Genomic DNA, 20,155 nt, shown 5'->3' with positions numbered 1-20,155 from the left:
GTGTTTTTGATTTGTAACTTCACTCTTTACTTCCTACAGGATTTAAAAGGCAAATGCATAAAATTTAATGAAAAAACCTGTGGTTTTGGACTCATAATGTATAAACATATAATTTTTGACAAGAACTAAAAAAAGGTGATGGGCTGGAGGGGAATAGGAACATATTTTCCATATATTATTGAAGTTAGTACCAAAGCAAACAAGATTGTTACAGATTTTGGATGTTAAATCTAAGCACTATGGTAGCTGGAAAGAAAAGATGGAAACATGAAAATTCATGGAGAAAAAAATTAGCTTCTAAGTTGCCAGAGTCAGGGACAGAGGAAATGGGGAGTTAATGCAAAACTGGTGTAGGGTTTCTGTTTGGGGAGATGGAGTCTTAGTAACGGAAGGTGGGCAGAGTTCCACAACATAGTGAATGTGATTAATCAGTGAGTTGGTATGCTTGGGAGTGGTTGAGATGGGAAAGTTTGTTGTACATATTTACCCACAACTTAAAAAAAAAAAAAAAGTTAACTAAAGAGACAATGACAACTAAAGGTAATATATGATCCTGGACGGGGTCAACCATAAAGGAGGAGAAAAGGCTCACAAGGACACTATTGAGACACAGAGAAAAAATGGAATATAGACTGCAAGCTATTTATCAATATTAAATTTCTTGAACTTGATAACTGCACTCAAGATGGTATGTAAGTGAATATCCTTGTTCACTGGAAATGTACATAACAGTATTAAGTATTCAAGGAGCATGATACATACAACCTACAATCAAGTATTCAGAAAATGGATTGATAGAGACACAAACAAACAAACTGAGAATGATGGATAAATCGCTAGAATGATATGGCAAATGGAGCAAAATGTTAAAATTGGGGATCTGGGTATCTGGGGAGGGAAACAATAGGGGTATGCTGGAGTTCTCCATACGAGGTTTGTATTTTTTTGTAACCGTCCTATAAGTTTGAATGTATTTCAAATTTAAAAGTTTAAAGAGAAAAAAAGTACAGTTTACGTGTATCTCTCCTCCACCCCCACCCCCACCACCCCCCACACAGGGTTTTCCCTATTATTAACATTTTGCACTAGAGTGGAACCATTTTTTACAGTTGAAAGAATATTATTATATTATTACCTATAGTCTGTAGTTTACAATATGTGTAGGGTTCAATTTTTTTTTTTTTTTTTTTTTTTTTTTTTTTTAATTCTTGTAACATACACATAACCTAAAACTTCCCAGTTTGGCCACTTTCAAATATACATTTCAGTGGTGTTAATTATATTCAAACTGTTGTGCTACCATCATCACCATCCATTACCAAAATTTTACCACCACCCAAACAGAAACTCCTTGCCATTTAAAAATTAACCATCCATTTTCTACCTCCACCCTTGCCCCAGTAACCTATATTATAGTTTGTCACTCCATAAATCTGCTTATTCTGATCATTTTTAATCAGCAAGATCACCAATACTTGTCCTTTTATGTTGGACATATTTCACTCAGCATGATGTCTTCCAGGTCCATCCATGTTACAGCACATATCAAACTTCAGTCATTTATATGGCTGAATAATATTCAATATATATATTTACCACATTTTGTTTATCCATTCATCTGTTCATGGATACCTGGATTTTTTTTTATCTTTTGGCAATTGTGAGTAATGTGAGTATGAACATCGGCATGAAAGTATCTTTTCAAATCCCTGCTTTCAATTCTTTTGCGTATATACCTAGTAGGGATTGGAAGGTCATATGGTAATTCTATACTTAATTTTCTGAGGAAACACCAAAGTGTTACCCACAGCAGCTGCACCATTTTTTATTCCCACCAACAATGAATAAATGCTCCTATTTCTCCACATCCTCTCCACCACTTGTTATTTTGTTTGCTTAAATAATAGCCATTCTAATGAGTACAAAATGACATCTCAGTGTGATTTTGATTTGCATTTCCATAAGGCATAATGATGTTTAGCATATTTTCATGTGCTTAATGGCCATTTGTATATCTTCTTTGGAGAAATATCTATTCAAGTTGTTTGCCAATTTTTTAACTGGGTTGTTTGTCTTTGGTTGTTGAGTTGAAGGAGTCCTTTCTCTAATATGTATATTAAACCCTATCAGGTATACAGACTCAAAATATTTTCTCCCATTCTGTACACTTTTTCTTTTCTTGATAATGTCCATTGATGCACAAAGATTTTAATTTTAAGTCCCATTTATCTATTTTTTCATTTGCTGATTGTGCTTTTGGTATTAAGAAACCATTGCCTAAATACAAGATCCTGAAGACATTTCCACATATCTTCTTCTAGGAGTTTTATTGTTCTGATTCTTATATTTAGGTCTTTGATCCACTCTGAGTTAAATTTTGTAAATTATTTTGTATATCATCCACCCTCATTCTTTTGCATGTGAATATCCCAACACCATTTGTAGAAGAGACTATTCTTTCCCCATTGAGTGGGCTTGGCACCCTAGTCTAAATCAACTGTCCATAGACGTAAGGATTTATTTCTGAATGCTAAATTCAATTTCACTGGTCTATATGTCTGTGCTAGTGCCAGTACCATGCTATCTTGATTGCTATAGTTTTAAGATTGTTTTCACTATTTGGGGCTGTTCCGGTTTGCTAGTGCTGCCATTATACAAAACACCAGAAATGGATTGGCTTTTATAAAGGGGATTTATTTGGTTACAAAGATACAGTCTTAAGGCCATAAAACTGTCCAAGCTACGGCATCAACAATAGGGTACCTCCACTGAAGGATGGCCAATGGTGTCTGGAAAGCCTCTATTAGCTGGGAAGGCATGTGGCTGGTGTCTGCTTGCTCCCAGGCTGCATTCCAAAATGGCGTTCTCCAGAATGTCAGCATCAGCCTTCAACAGCCATCTTCAAAACATGTCTCTCAGCTGCAGCACTCCAAAATGTCACTCACAGCTGCTCTCAGGTCCTTTGGTTTGTCAGCTCTTTTATTTGGCTCCAGTGATTTAATTCAGACCCACCCTGAATGGGTGGGGTAACACCTCCATGGAAATTATCCAATCAAAGGTCTTGCCAACACTTGATTGAGTCACATCTCCATGGAAACACACTATCAATAGGTTCCAAGTTAATCCACACTAATATGTCTGCCCCCACAAGACTGCAAAGAACATGGCGTCTGGGGGGACATAATACATCCAAACCAGCACAAGGGTCAATTATAGTTCCACATGAATTTGATGATTGGCTTTTCCCTGTCTGCAAAGAAGGCTGCTGGAATTTTTATTGGGATTGCACTGAATCTGTAAATCACTTTGATTAGAACAGGCATGGCAACAACATTTGGTCTTCCAATCCATGGACACAAAGTTCTTCCATTTATTTAGGTCTACTTTAATCTCTTTCAGCAATTTTTTTTGTAGTGTTCCATGTACAGGTCCTTACATACTTATTTAAATTTACTCCTAGATATATGATTCTTTTAGTTGCTATCATAAATGGAATTTTTTTCTTGATTTCCTCTTCAGGTTGTTCATTAGTATTACAAATGAAAACCACTTATTTTTCTGTGTTGATTTTGTACCCTGCCAATTTTCTGAATTCATTTATTAGCGTTATTAGCTCTACTAGCTTTGTTGTGGACTTTTCCAGGACTTTCTATATATGTGATCAGGTCAACTGCAAATACAGTAAGCTTTACTTCTTTCTTTCCAATTTAAATGGCTTTTCTTTCTTTTTCTTACCTAATTGCTTCAGCACAATTCTGAATAACAGTGGCGATTGTGAGCATTCCTGTGTAGTTCCTAATGGAGTGGAAAGCTTTTAGTCTTTTACCATTGAGTATGACAATAGCTGCAGGTTTTTTACATATACCCTTTATCATGCTGAGGAAGTTTCCTTTCATTCCCAGTTTTCTGAGTGTTTTTATCAAGGAGGGGAGCTGGATTTTGTCTAATGCTTTTTCTGTGTCAACTGGACCTGGAAGACATCATGTTGAGTGAAATAAGTCCAACACAAAAGGACAAATATTGATGATCTCGCTGATTAAAAATAATCAGAATAAGCAAATTATAGGGTAAAAACTATAATATAGATTACCAGGGGTAAGGGTGGAGGTGGAGAATGGATAATTACACAAGGCTGAAAGGCTACTACTTTATCAGCTATGATGCTAACTGCCCATCTAAGATGGATGAGGGACTATTGCCCAAGCATTCATATGCAAGAAACCATGCTGCCCAGACAGGGCATGAAACAAGGACAGGAATCAAAATTCCAGACAGCTGAAGAGATCTGCTATCAAAGTTCAAAAGTTGTCAGAACGCCATTTACCTTCACTCATTTCCCAGTGTCTGTACCACCTAACAAGTATCAAGGACAAAAGAAATGCCAGGCTCACTGGAGACACACAGCTCTCATTAGGGTGAAAAACAAAGTAGAACTGGGAAAAATACAGCTAGTTATCTCCAAAACAGGGCTTTTTCTTATGGTGGGGTCTGCATCTCATGTGCCTTCCCTTGTTCTGCAACTCCAGCACACTTCACACTATCTACTGCCTGGTTGCTATTTACAGTTGCCTGGTTGCTGTTTGTTCGGCCTTTCACAGACACTCACTCAGGGGGAGGGTGTCTGCCCAGAAAAAAGTGTTTACAAAGACTGGTCTTTCCACCATCTGTTGCCCCACTTGGACTGCTGTTTCCTGAAATGGGTTCTCAATCACTGCTGCCAGATTATTTCCCCCTGCTCCCCCTGTCATAATTTCTCCCTGATCCCTTCAACCTGTGGCAGTCTTAACCCAGTATTCACTACTCTGGCTCCAAAGTAACTAAAACATTAAAGAAGTGGACCACAGGTTCAAAAGATCATTGGATCATTGTTAAACAGCAAAATTAAGTCACTGAGCTCTTCTGATAACTGTAGATGCAATCTCAAGTTCAATATAATTTAAGACTCTATTCACAGATTGCTGAATTGATATATTCCTAGAATGTTAACAGTACTAAAATTTTTTGTGTGTGTGACAAAACTACAATATTTGTTTACATATTTACAAACAGCACAATGTAGTGGTCAAGTAATAATAAGTAACTGATAAACTACTAAAGTGATAAGAAATCAGCATTTTAAATAATTTAAGTGCTTTTTGACAGGATAATTTGTGTCCAGCATATAAGCATATATTTACAAATCAGTTTAGAAAGAAAATACATCAATATTTTTGTATAATCCAAAGAAGGAAAAAGATTTTCTATATTATTTTTAGCCCCATTTTAGAAATGTCTTCATTGTCTAAATTTAATCAATACCTTGGTCAAAGGAAAGACAATATACAGTAAAATTATATATATATATAGAGAGAGTATATTTTTACGTGTGTGTGTGCATGTATGTATCAACTAACCAAAACTCAGGTCATAACTAAAACTCAGAAGGCAAATTTCAGGCAAAGTTTATGGCAGTTTAAGTTGTCTAGTTCTTTACGAAAACTGCTGCTTTGAAGTTGTGTTTTAAGTATCTAATAAGGTCTAGAAAGATAATTTAACCTCCTACTTTTGGTAGTTGTTTCTTTCTTTTTCACTTGGCAATTTTTGCATCTTTTTATTAATTACATAAACTAGTATTCTCATTCTCAACACCTCTCCCAGGAGAAGTTAAAGCAGTTTGATTAGGAATCGAGTATCATTTTGCATTTTACTTTTATTTACCTTATCTAAAAATATCCAAAATATGTAGCCTTCCTCCCATCCCTATCACTAATTTTCACCCAGTAGTAAGGATACACACACTGAAGGAACTGGACCAAAATCAAGTTGAAATTATGCCCCAAGATATAAAATTATCATAATTTGGAACTTCGGAATGCTCTAACATGTTAAAATATTAAAACAATTATATATTCAAAAATTAACACTTTTAAAGAGGTTGTTTTTTTTTCATCAGCAGCCAGGCCATAATTAATAGCAAAAAGTACACTTTACCATATACCATATCACTGAAAAGACCAAACATTGGCACTTCATGTAGCCACAGCATCTGAAATGTCATTTACAGTTGTAGTCTGGACTAAGAAGGGGACTGACCCTGGAATTTTCACACCATTCATCTACCTTTGTGGTAGGAGCTTGTTCTTGATGCTTTTGGTTCTCTTTATCAAAGCCTAATGTCACACTCTCCCCAGAGGTCTGAAGTGGACTCTCTAAATGAGCCATTTGTTTTTCTGCTTCTGCTTCTTGTTCCTGCAGCCATCTTTCCACTTCCACTTCAAGCTCCAAAGACTCCTCATCAGCTTCTACATCCAGTTTTTGCATCAATTCCTCCAACTTCTTGGCCTTCTGGAGCTCACTTTGTTGTATGATTGTACAAAGGTGTTCAGTGAGTTGCTCTTTAATCTCAGTCTTGCACTGCAGATCTAGCTTTGCTGTAATGTACTCTGCTTCAGCCCTGTCAAACCACTTGCGAGCATATGAATAATCTAGGCTGGCCTGATCAATCCGGTTCCTGAGGATTCCAATGTCAGCTGGCACCATGTCATCTAAAGTCTGTAACTCCTTCTGGATCTGCTTTAGTTTTATGGTCTCTGCCTGAGTTCTTTTAGATCTTTCTGCAATAGCTTTGGCCAAAAGAGCTTTCTTACATTTATTTTTCTCTTCCATTAGCTGTTGTTCTTGTTGGAGGACTTCCCAACGAGTTTTTTCTTGCTAACAATTCCATTTTCTTTTTCTCCAATTTGCAATCTGGCTTTGAAGGAAGAGCCTCAATTTTTTTTGTTTTGTACACCATGGGAATTCTCAAGTTCCAGTTCACTTGGTTGACTTTCAATACCCAGTTGTTTCCTATCACCAATAGGAGAAGTGATTGTAAGACTAGGAGGAGTAGGTGGAGAAGAATTTGGCTTTTGAGAATTAAATCTTGGTTTTGATGTAGAAAGTAGCTGCTCTGGAGGTAATGAAGTTGATCCATCTTGAAGTCCAAGTTTTTGGCTTTGCTCTTGAAGAGCTTTTTCTCGCTGAAGTTGCTGGCAACTTTTCTTCACGGGGAGACGCTGCTGTGGTTCAAACAGATCTTTAGTCTGCTTTAGTCTCCTCAGCTCCTCCTCAAAGAAGCTGGCCCAACCCCATGCCATTCGCCCCCACCGCCAGCAACCCTAGAGTGCCAGTACTATAATTTTTGATATAAATCTCAGAAGGTAAGCCATTCGAAAGGATACAAAAAATCACTTAAAAATAAAAAATAATAACATACAGTGCTAAACCATTTCTAACAGGGAACCTACATGTTACCACAATTAGTGCTACTAAAGTAATCTATTAAACATTAGAGGAAAGCAAATTTGCAAAATATGTTCCAATAATTGCTGGCATCATTTATTTTTACTCTCAGAATGCCTTATCCACAGAAAATTCTAGAAATGATAGTTAATATTGCAGACTAGCCCTCAAAAGCATTTAACTTAAGGAAGAGCTGAATACTGTTTATCAGCAGAAAACTATGCTACAGAGGATGTGGACACCAAATCTTAATGGCTTCACCCGATCCTGCCATATGCAGGATTTAACCTTTTTTCCCCGCCCCGTACCCATAACTCCATTAAATGTTAGTATCACTCCAGGATAAATTATGTTGACAATAATAATAATTAACTGAACATTAATTATACAGAAGTAATATGCTTAACATTTTATATTATCTATTTTATTTTTTAAAATTAGATATAAATTTCTTATTAGAAGTCGTAGGTTTACAGAAAAATCAAAAGAAAGTACTGTTTAAATACACTCCCCTCACTTTTCTCTATCACTAAAACTTCATTAGTGTGATACCTTTGTCACAACAAATATTGTTTTTGAAACAATATTAACAAAATGCAGATTTAAGGTATAAGAAAGCAGGTAATCAGAACCAGGAAAAAGAATGCAAAGAGAGGTGACATGTAGTGAATGCTTAATTTGTGACACTCTACCTAAAATGAAATTAAAGCCATCTAAGTCTGGACCTAAACTCCCAAACTGCATCTTCACATGACCTCTTCCAAATAATATTTTTTGCAATTAGTAAATTACTAATGTTTACAATAATACTGTTTTGGTTTGGTAAAGATGACAGAATGCAATATACCAGAAATGGGTTGGCTTTACAATGGGGATTTATTAACTTAGAATTTACAGTTCTTAGGCAGTGAAAATGCCCAATTCAAGGCATCAATAGGATGATATTTAGAGTCTGAAGACAGGCTGCTGGCATCCAGGACACCTCTATCACATGGGAAAGCACACAGCCGGCGTCTGCTGGTCCTTTGTTTCCAGGTTTCATTGCTTTCACCTTCTGGTTCCAGCGGCTTCCTCTCTCAGCTTCTGTGGGCCCTCTCTTGGCTTCTACAGGGCTTTTCTCTATGAGCTTCTCTTAATTTCATCTCTTAGCTTCTGTATGTGTTTTATCCTCTTATAAAGGACTCCAGTAAAAGAATTAAGACCCACCTTGAATGAAGTGAGTCACATCTCAATCGACACACCCTAATCAAAAGGTCCCACCTATAACAGGTTAAAGAATATGGCCTTAACTCAGCAGGTAGACTCGCTGCCCTCCCCGCTACATGAAACATGACTCCCAGGGGTGTAAATCTCCTTGGAAACATGGGACATGACTCCCGGGATGAGCATGGACCTGACAATGGAGGGTTGAGAAAGCCTTCTGAACCAAAAGGGGGAAGAGAAACGAAACAAAATAAAGTTTCAGTGGCTAAGAGATTTCAAACGGAGTTGAGAGGTCATTCTGGAGGTTATTCTTATGTATTATTTAGATATCCCTTTCAGCCTTTAGTATATTAGAATAGCTAGAATACCTGAAACTGTTGAACTACAATCCAGTATCCTTGATTCTTGAAGATGATTGTGTAACTATACAGCTTATACAGTGTGACCATGTGATTGTGAAAACCTTGTGACTCACACTCCCTTTATCCAGTGTATGGGCAGATGAGTAGAAAAATGGAGCAAAAAGTCAATGAATAACGGGGGGGAAAAGGGGTATAGGATGGTTTGGGTGTTTTTACTTTTATTTTTATTCTTATTTTTATTTTTTGGAGTAATGAAAATGTTCAAAAATTGACTGTGGTGATGAATGCACAACTATATGATGATACTGTGAACAACTGATTGTACACTTTGGATGACTGTATGGGTATGGTATGTGAATGTATCTTAATGAAATTGCTTAAGATAAAAAATTAAAAAAAAAACAACAAAAAACATGGCCTTTTCTGGAGTAATAACAGCTTCAAACTACCACAACTACTGTACTAATATACTACACCTCCACTATAAAATACACACAAAAATTTAAAAGGAAAAGGTAGTGACCATTTATTTCTAAAATGAATTATTATACACTAAAATTGTGCTACAACTCTGTTCACTAAAATATTAATTTTAAGAGTCAGTGTGATTGATATGCTTAATTTTTTTTAAATCTTTATTTAAAAGCCTAGCTCTAAGAGCAGTTATTTCAATTCTTGATTTTAATGACTGCCATAACATTTGCTTCATGCTATGTAAACCAAATGCAGTAAATTTATTACTGGCTGAGCTTGCCAAATCATTATACTCATGTTTTAATCCCATCCAGTAATGATGTACATACGGCTAGTAAAATTTCAACTTCACAAATGCTAATGAGATGTTTCTCAAACACTAATGAGAGGAACAACCAGCCAGAACTGGCAGAAACATCTTTCAAAGCTCCAGGAAACAGTTCAAGAGGGCTGCAGTAACAGGGAAAGTCCCGAGTCAAGAAAAAAGCTACAATACTTAAAAGCATTAGGATCTTGTGGTATCCTGGCCAGCCCATGTTCCCAGTGCAGATCCCTGGTCCCAGTTTGAGACAGAGCAGAATAGCCCTCATGCACATACTGGGAGCATGTATGTCTGGCCCAATCTGTGTTGGTGGTAGCCTAAGGGATGTGCCATACCAGAAGTTGCCTTGTGTGTGTCGTAGAAGGCAGCTAACAGAACTCTCATAAAGAATGTTGTGGGAAAGCAGTCAAGTCATGCTGCCTGGGGCAACGTATTGCTGGCTGCAGGACATAACTGAGCAGTGCCCGAGAGTGAGGAAACTGTTTCCTAGAGAAGAGGAGACATTTGTACCCACTGAAACAGGGCAATTCCTAGGGCCATACATACATGTCCAAGACAAGATACATGCACAGAAAAGGATCAGGGAGGCCCCCATGCTTTGGCCTGGATGTATTCTTTCAGATAATTGTATGACTAAGCTCTAAAAGAGCGCACACTCACAGGTCAATGTGCAAAGACTGCAAAAAAGGTATATTCTTTTTTTTTTTTTCTCCTTCTCTGCTTGGGGTTTGCGTTATTTTTGCAACTGTTTCATACGTTTGAAATTATTTTGTTTTAGTTTGCTATGCTGCTAAAAGCAGATACCATAAAATGTGTTGGTTTTTAACAACAGAACAAAGCTTGCTTACAAGCTTACAGTTTTGAGGTTGTGAAAATGCCCAAATCAAAGTATCATCAAGGCAATGCTTTCTTCCTGAAGACCAGCTTTGTCAGCAATCCTAGACTCCTCTGTCACATGGCAAGACACACAGTGGCAGTGCTGGTCTCTCCCTTCTCTTCTGAGTTTCCTTGCTTTCAGCTTCTTACTTCCCTGGCAACACACGCATGCAGACACTCACTGTCTCTCTTTTAAGACCCACCCCAGGCCACATCTTAACTGATGTAACCTTATCAGAAAGTCCTATTTACAATAGTTTTACACCCACAAGAATGGGTTAACTTTAAGAATGTGATTTTCTGGAGAACATACAGTTCCAAACCAACACGTATTTCAAAACAAAAAGTTAAAAAAAAAAAAAAAGAAAAGAAAAAAAAGAGGGAAACATTAAGATATTCCCAGATAAACACATCATAATGTCAAAATTAGCCAGGTTTCAACAAAAGATTACAAAACATATCAAGAAATAGAAAGCAAGGTCCCAGACAAAGGAGAAGATTAAAGCATTAGTAACTATCATTGAGGAGGGAGGACAAGATCTGGGACACCCCAGACAAAGAATTTTTAATAACGGTCCTACATCTGCTCAGAGAACTAAAGAAAAACATGGACAAAGAACTAAAGGAAATCAAGAAAATGATAGATGAACACAAACACAATATCAACAGAGATAGAAATTATGAAAAGGAACCAAACAGAACTGAAGGCCGCAGTAATAGATAATAAAAATTCCTTAGAAGGGTTCAACAACAGATAGGAGCTGGCAGAAGACAGAACCAGTGAACCTGAAGATAAGACAATAATTGAAATCATCCAGTCTGAACAGCGGAAAGAGAAAAGGATGAAAAAAACTGAACAGAGTCTGAGGAACCTGGGGGAGACCATCAAGCATACCAATATACACACTGTGGGAATGCCAGAAGGAAAAGAGAAAGAGGCAGAGAGAATATTCAAAGAAATAATGGGTGAGAAATTCTGAAATTTAATGAAAGACATGAATATACCCATGCAAAACACTCAATGAACTCAAAACAGGATAAACCCAAATAGACCGATGCCATGTGTTACAGTTTACCAGCTTCTAAAACATACCATACAAATGAATTGGTTTAACAACAGGAATTTAATGGCTCATGGTTTCAGGGACTAGAAAGCTTGCTTCCTCTTGGGCTGGGTATCTTCTGGCTGGCCAGCAATCTTTGGGGTTCCTTGGCTTTTCTGTCACATGGCAATGCATATGTAGTGTCTTCTCCTTTCTCTTCCAGGTTCTGTTGACTTCCAGCTTCTGGCTGCTCCCTGTAGCTTCTCTCTCTGTGGCCTTCTCTGTAAGGATCCAGTAATAGGATTAAGACCCATCCTGATACAGGCGGGCCACACGCTGACTGAAGTAGCTTCATCGCAAGGTCACATTCACAATGAGTGCATGCACACAGGAAAGGATGAAGGTTAAGAACATGTTTTCTGGTGTACATAACTCCAAGCTACCACACCACAACATATTATAATCAAACTGTCAATGAAAAAGGTAAGAGAGAATCTTGAAAACTGAAAGAGAAAAGCAATGTGTCACCCACCAAGCCTCAATAAGATTAAATGCCAATTTGTCATCAGAAACCACGGAGACAAAAAGACATATTTGAAGTGTTGACAGAAAAAAAAAAGCCAACCAAGAATTCTATATCTGGCAAAACTGTCTTTCAAAACTGAGAGAAGAAGCAACAAGAATAAAAATAAAATAACACACACACACAAAAAAAAAATTGAGGGAAGGATTAAGACATGCCCAGATAAACAAAAGCTGAGGAAATTTGTCACCAATACACCAGCTCTAGAAGAGATGCTAAAGAAGTTCTGCAGGTTGAAAGAAAAGGACAACAGACAGTACATCAAAGCCATACAAAGAACTCTACAGTAAGGGTAACAACATGGGTATACATAAATTCCAGCACTGTTGTATTTTTGGTTTGTAGCTCTACTTTTTATTTCCTACAGGATCTAAAAGGCAAACGCATAGAATTTAATGCTAAATCAGTGGTTTAGGACTCAAAGTATAAACATGAAATTTCTGACAAGAACTACATAAAGGTGGGGGGTGGAGGGCTATAGGAACACGGTTTGTGTATGCTATTGAAGTTAAGTTGGTAACAAAGCAAACGAGATTGTTATATATTTAGGATGTTAAATTGAAGCCCCATGGTAATTATAAAGAAAATATTAGAGAATATGTAAGCTCATAGAGGCAGAAATTAGAATGGAGGCTGGCTGGCAGGGGCAGGGGGAAGACGAAATGGGGAGTTAATGCCTAATGGGTTTGGGCAGATGAGAAAGTTTTAGTAAGGGAAGGGGGTAAGGGAACTGCAAAACTGTGAATGTGGTTAATGCCATTGAATGGTTTGCTTGGGAGGGGTTGAGATGGGAAAGCTTATGTTATATATATGTTTCTATAATAAAAAAAGAAAGAGCAGCTATAGAAACAATGACAATTAAATGTCGTACATGATCCTGGATAGGGTCTAGCAAGGGAGGAGAAAGGCCCAAAGGGACATTACTGAGAAAGAGGAAGAAAACTGGAAAATAGACTGTAAGTTTTATATCAGTGTTAAATTTGAGCTAGATTACTACACTTAAGGAGGTAATACAAGAGAGTATCCTTCTAAGGAAAAGACATGGCAGTATGAAGAGTTCAAGGAACATGATGTATACAAACTAACTCAAGTATTCAGAAAATTGATTGATAACAAAGACAGGAAGATAGATAGGAAGACAGACAGCTAGAATGATAACAGCAAATGTGGTAAAATGTTAAAATTGGTAGATGTGGATATGTGACAGGATGGGGAATGTTGGGGTTGTCTGTTTGGGGTTGGTATTATTTTTGGAACTGTCCTGTAAGTTTGAAAGTAGTTCAAGATAAAAAAAAATAATAATAATTAAAACACACACACACACAAGAGAAAGAAGATTAAAAAAAAAAAGACTAATGGGGAGGTCCTACACATTTTTAAAATCACTGAAACTTTTTTAGATGATTTTAAAACAGGTTATGAAATTCTGTTTTGCAGCTACTGAAACAACAGTTTGAAACTAGTAACTAAAGTGAAGAAGTAACCATTCATTTTGCCTTTTCAGTAGGAAATCTGGTTTTAGGGTAATAAAAGAGCCCCAATTGGATGAGGAAAAGTGAGAAAACCATGTATTGAAGGGATTTCATGGTTAGCACTTACTCCAGGTCATTCTTAGTATCATTAATGGTAATTAAGGTATTATTCTTTTGGATGTGATGCATATTAATGCATTCAAGCCCAAATATTTAACAGGAATCCATCAAGGTTTTAGCTATAACTTCCAGTTCACAAGAAATGCAGAGGAAATTGGTACCTTTTAACTTGGAGGAACAAGTTACAAGGTGCCACAAGGAACAAGACAGATAAATTGAAAAGGTGGGTTATTCTACAAGACAACAGACCTGGTCTCTTTAATAATTCAGTGTTATCACAAAGGGATTGTGCCCTGTAAGAATGGGAACAAGACAAGGATGCCTGCTTTCACCACTGCTATTCAACACTGCACCCAAAGTTCTAGCAAGAGCAATTAAGCAAGGAAAAAAAAAGGCATCCAAAATTGGAGAAGTAAAACAATGAAACAATCTCTATTCCCACATGACATGATCCTATCCCCAAGAAACCACAAGAGAGCTACTAGAGCTAATAAATGAATTCAGCTAAGTTGTGGGATATAAGATCAATACACAAAAATCAATAGTGTTTCTATATACCAGCAATGAACAATCCAAAAAGGCAATCAAGAAAACAATTCCATTTACAATGCCATTTAAAAGCACAAAATATCTATGAATAAATTTAATCAAAAATGTAAAAGAGATTTGCACACTGAAAACTACAAACCATTGCTAAGAGAAATTAAAGTCCTAAATGGAAAAACATCCATGTTCAAGGATTGAAAGACTTGATATTATTAAGAGGTCAATACTACACAAAGCAATTTACAGATTCAACACAATCTCAATCCAAGTTCGGAAGTCTTTTTTTTTTTTTTTTTTTTGGGCATAAACAGAAAAGTCAATCATCAAATTCATATGGAATGACAAGGGGCCCCAAATAACCAAAACTATCTTGAAAAAGTACTAAGTCAGAAGACTCACGATACCTAACTTCAAAACTTCATACAAAGCTACAGTAATCAAAAGAGCATGGTACTGGCATAAGGACAGAAAAGTAGACCAATGGAATAAAATTCAGAGTTCAGAAATAAACACACGCATCTATGGCCGATCAATTTTCAACAAGGATATCCAGTCCACTCTATGGGGAAAAAATAGTCTCTTAAGCAAATAGTGCTGGGGAAACTGGATATCCATATGCAAAAGGAATGAGGTGGACCCCTACCGCAGACCATATATAAAAATCAACTTATAATGGATCAACAATCTAAACAGAAGAGCTACAAATAAAAGACTCTTAGGAGGATAGGAAAAAATCTTCAGAACCTTGTAATAAGCAATGAAGTCTTAGGTATGATAACAAAAGCATGAACAACAAATGAAAAAACAGAAAGCAGACTTCATCAAAATTAAGAGCTTTTGCATCAGAAGACACTATCATGAAAATGCAAAACCTACAAAATGGGAAAAAATATTCGGAAATCATATTTCTGCTAAAGGTTTAATATCCAGAAAGTCCAAATTCCACAGGGCAGGCCACAGGCTAGAAACTCTGAAAAAGGTGAGGCCAAAGTCCTTAGTTCAAATTTCCCAGGGGAAATTGGCTGGCTGGAAATTCCAGCATGAACCAATGTTGAAATTATGTCCAGATGCCTCTTCTGACCTCTGAATTCTCAGTTCTGGCCACCTGATAGGATGAGGAGACTTCCCAGATTGCTGAGGGCCAGCTCCTTTGTTGATCACTGATGCAATCAAACGATTATAGATGCAAATCCTATCTCAAAATTCCCTCACAATAACAGAGGCCAGTGCTTCACCAAACAATCAGACACCAAACCAAGTTGATACATGAAATTAACCAGCATATAACCCAAGTAAAAAATGGGGAGAGAACACACTATTCTCCAAAGAAGATATACAAATGGCCAATACGCACATGAAAAGATGTTCAGCATTATTAACCATCAGGGAAATGCAAGTCAAAACCATAATGAGATACCATTTCAAACCCAGTAGAATGGCTATTTAAAAAAAAGGAAAATAACAAGTGTTGGAGAGGTTGCAGAGAACTAGAAACACTCATTCATTGTTGGTGGGAATGTCAAATGGTGCAATCGCTGTGGAAAACAGTTTGGCGGTTCCTCAGAAAGTTAAGTATAGAATTACCATATGACCTAACATAACTAGAAATACACCCAGAAGAACTGAAAGTACAGACTCGAACAGGTATTTGCACACTGATGTTCACCAGTGATCGCATTATTCACAATTGCCGAAAGATGAAGGCAACCCATGTGTCCATCAACCGATGAATGGATAAACAAAATGCGGTATGAACACACAATGGAATATTATGCAACTGTAAAAGGGAATGAAGAGTGTAGGGTTGCTGTTTGAGATGAAGGGACATTTCTAGTAATGGATGGTGGGAAGGTGATGGCATTACAACATTCTAAATGTGATTAATTCCAATAATGGGAGGCTAGGGAGGGGGGGAATGGGAAGATTTAAGCTGTATATATGTTTCCATAATTGAGGGAAAAAAAAAAAAAAGACAGTCTAAATAGATCACAATTGAATGCCAAGGATAAACTTGGATGGGATTGGAGGATAGAGGACAGGTGGCTCAAAGGGACACAGCTGAGACATAAGGAAAAGGAAATATAGAAGATAAGCTTTGTATCATTGTTGAATCTCTTGTACTTCTTAGCTGCACTTAATCGGACTGCATAAAAGAATGTTCTTGTTTATGGGAATTTGTATATGTGAATTATAGTGTATGTTCAAGGATGCAGCTAGCTCTCGTATGTTCAGAAGACAGAGCAATAGATGATGGATGATAGGGAGAGAGGGAAGGAGGGAGGGAGGGAAAGAAATAGCGGTGTGACAACACGTTAAAGTTAGTGGATCGGGGTATTGGAGGAAGGGGGTCAGGAAATGCTGGAGTTCTGTGTATGGGGTTTGTATTGTTTTTGCAACTGTTCCTATAACTTTGAATTTATTTCAAAATAAAATTTAAAAAAAAAAAAAAGGGAATGAAGTTCTGCTAAGTGTGACAACATGGATGAAACCTGGAGATATGTGTTAAGTGAACTAAGCCAGACACAAAAGGAAAAAATATTGTATGATCTCACTGATATAAAATAATTAGAATAAGCAAAGTGATAAACAGTCAGAGACTAGAACGCAGATTACCAGGGGAGAGGGGAAGGGCAGGAAGAATAGGGAAGTACTGCCTAATGGGTACAGAGTTTGGGGTGATAAAAAAGCTTTGTAATGGATGTTGGTGATGGCAGTACAATATTGTTAATGTCATTAATATCAGTGAATTATACCCATCAAAGTGGTTAGAATGGGAAATTTTGTGCTGCATATATGTTAACAAAACAAAAAGACTATTAAAGGTGGGGGGATGGGAATGAGTTAGATTGAGAGAGATTAAGGCCCATAATGTTATGTGTGGTCCTGGATTAGATACTGATTTGAAGATTTTAGATCAACTGGGGACAGCTGAATATAATTTAAATATAAAGATGATAAAACCATGCATATAAATGGAAGAACAGATCACTGACTAAAAAATCAAGTGGTAAAACTGTTTTTGATAAATACAAAACATATAGCGTATGTACGTGTGGGTACAAACGTGTACGTGCCCAGCTTCTGTACATATAAAAAATTTTTTTGTTTTTGTTTTTTTTTTTTAAGTAAGAGGGAATGTTGCTATTTAAATGTCTCAAGGGTGCATGTAGGGATTTGGTATATGGCATCATTTTTTACAACAAACAATAAAAATTAAGTTTTAAACTTTTATTTTCAAAATGTTCTATTATCAATAATTTGCTTTTAAAAAGCACTTACTTTTCCACTTAAAATTTCACCTTTAGTTTGAAATGATTAAGTACTACCACCCCCAAACCTCCTGGGTGTGGTATTTCTGACAGCTACTAATTTTACATCATTAAATAAGGTACACTTATCTTTTTTAAAAGAAAAACTCAGTTTATCTTTATATACTTTGACTCTTTTACTGTAGAATAAAAGATTTTGTAGCCTCATCCTAATTTGTTAGCAAAGAAGCTACCATTTCAGATAGTTGAAGCAGTAAATCCACCTACCAGACCACATAAAGTATAATACTTTAAAATACATTACAAACAGGGGAAAAAAAGAAACAAACTAAAAAACAACAAAAATTTAAAAAATAAAAAATAAAAATAAAAACAAGTAGGGAAAACAAAAATAGCCAACCCCTCTCTTCTTACTTATATCACAAATCTACAAAAGGACTATTAAATGTGGGTGGGCATAACAACCCTTATTTTAAATATTAGTAAAACCTAGCCTTTCCTGTTTTTAAGATAAAAAACAGAAGTATTAATTTTACATGGTAAAAATAAATTTTACCATGATCCAAAAGATTATGTCACACACCCCCTTTCCTACCCCATGTTATGTCTTTATATGTACACAAGCATGAACAGAACACAATTCCTTTCAGTCCAGAGTTTAAAATAAAGATAAACATAACCTATTTGGAACACTTCCTAATGATTCTTCTGGGATTTTTTTTTTTTTTTTTTTTTTTTTTAAAATAACCATGCCAACTTAATCACTAAAAAGCCTTGAAACTCCTCAACAACTCAAAAATCCCTCAACGACTCCAGAAAAGATTACCTGGGCTACAGATCAATTTATAGGGAATTCTCAACAATCTCTACAAATCTTTATCAGAGGATTTAATAGACTTTAACCTGATCAAACTTTCACTTACTTTGGGGGAGGAAAACCTTTTGTTGACATTTTAGTTTTTGATTTGTCCATATTATATCTTGACACTCCTTTTCTGCTGTTAATAAATTCCCTTTTCTTAGAAGTTTTTCTCTCCATCTAGGAACATTACAGCTCTAAGCTCCTATTTCAGCCAGCCAGTGTGGCTACAAAGACATTTGTTATAGCCAAGAGCTGTAATCTTCCTGCCAAGATGACTTCTAACTGATCAGAGGACTGAACTCAAGTGAATGTCCAAATTAGCTTACCTGGCATTTTCCTAACCAAACAAAACACTGCTAATCTTTGAGTATAAAATCCTGGAAATTGGGGGATGACTTCTAAACATGACAGCAAATAAACATTAATGTATTTAACTACAGAAAAATATATTTCTATATGCCAAAATACAACCATGAATTCAAAATGCCAACACCAATCTAGGAACAAATATGCCAACAAATTTTCAATAAATAGACCAAGAGGTTATCGCTTTTTCACTAGTAGTTTAAAAACAAACAAACAAAAAAACACCACAAGATTTAAAAGATCAATTTCTTATTTATAAAATGACCAAGTATATGTGTGAGTGTGTGTGTGTCTGTGTGTTTTTAAGAGGACTCCAAGTTCCACAATGCCCCCAGCCACCTTCTGAGGGGGTACTTCAGATTTAAGTCACCATGCCTGGCCCCTCAAGACCCCGGACACATCTTGAGCACAGTTCATCAGACCAGAGACAAATGACTGACCCAAAAGCAGGCAAAGCTGATCTGATGTATGAGTTCTGCTCAGGAACACTTTCTCCTAGATGGAACCATTTCAGCTATTCAAATTTTCTCTTGGGCAGTGGAAGGCAAGATACACAGAGAAGGGTTGAAACTTTCTACTACCACGCTAAGGGCCATTTCTCCAGCTGTAATGAAGGTTCCTGTAATACTTTATGGATTCCAAGAATTCTGTCTGTGTCCCTTTTTCTGTAAAGCTGCCATGACTTAATATAATCCATGGGGTTAGTCTCCCCATCGACTATCTAAGTAACAGGACTTAATGCCCTAGTTACAATGGCCACCTTCCCACACCCTCTTTTTCTTTCTTGAAGCCCTGCACAGACCCTTTGAACCCAAAGGGTTTTATTTTTTTAACGATTTTGCTGCTAAGTACTACAAGAAACACTAGGAGATGAAAACAAAAAGGCAAATCTGGGTAAGGTAAGAAATCAAATTCTAATACTCATAATCTACAATCCGTGTTCATACTTTCAGAGATGATGATAATAAAACTTCGAGTTATCACAGAGACATTTCTCCACTTTCGTGAGCACAAATAGGAAAACATAACAAGCAAAGAAGACCTGAATCATTTTTGTTAATAATATACCTTAAACATGAGGCAATTATTAAATTTTGAGGTACAATTTCAACTAGAACCACCAACTTTTGGTCTAATAAAAGGGGGGAGGGCACAACAGAGGCAGGTTGCAAGCTGAGGGTAGAAATAATTTATCCAAAGAATTTTTAAAATAATCCTTTTTTAATCTAGGAGAATAACTATTATGTACATGGTGGAGTGGAAGAAACATCCACTAGCTCTTCTTCCCCGCTGAACAGAGTAGCTAGCTTCCTTGTCACCAAAATAATGAGGGGACCACACCCTGGAGGAGCTCTTTGCTATTAGTTTATTCGGGAAAATCATCACTTAACTACTAC

At 36.6% G+C, this 20,155-nt stretch overlaps 1 protein-coding gene and 1 pseudogene across 19 annotated transcripts in view; both read right to left on the bottom strand.

The window, feature by feature from the left end:
* CDC14B (cell division cycle 14B) overlaps nucleotides 1-20,155 on the bottom strand; it is a 143,531-nt gene that overhangs the window by 57,774 nt on the left and 65,602 nt on the right. The gene's annotated exons all lie outside the window — the stretch shown is intronic.
* Nucleotides 5,793-7,209, bottom strand: LOC119505433 (annotated as a pseudogene).

This window comes from Choloepus didactylus, chromosome 10 (assembly GCF_015220235.1).
Source record: "Choloepus didactylus isolate mChoDid1 chromosome 10, mChoDid1.pri, whole genome shotgun sequence".
In the NCBI taxonomy this organism is placed as follows: Eukaryota; Metazoa; Chordata; class Mammalia; order Pilosa; family Megalonychidae; genus Choloepus; species Choloepus didactylus.
Note: the sequence above shows the minus strand (reverse complement) of the source record. Positions and strands in the feature narration are given on the sequence as shown.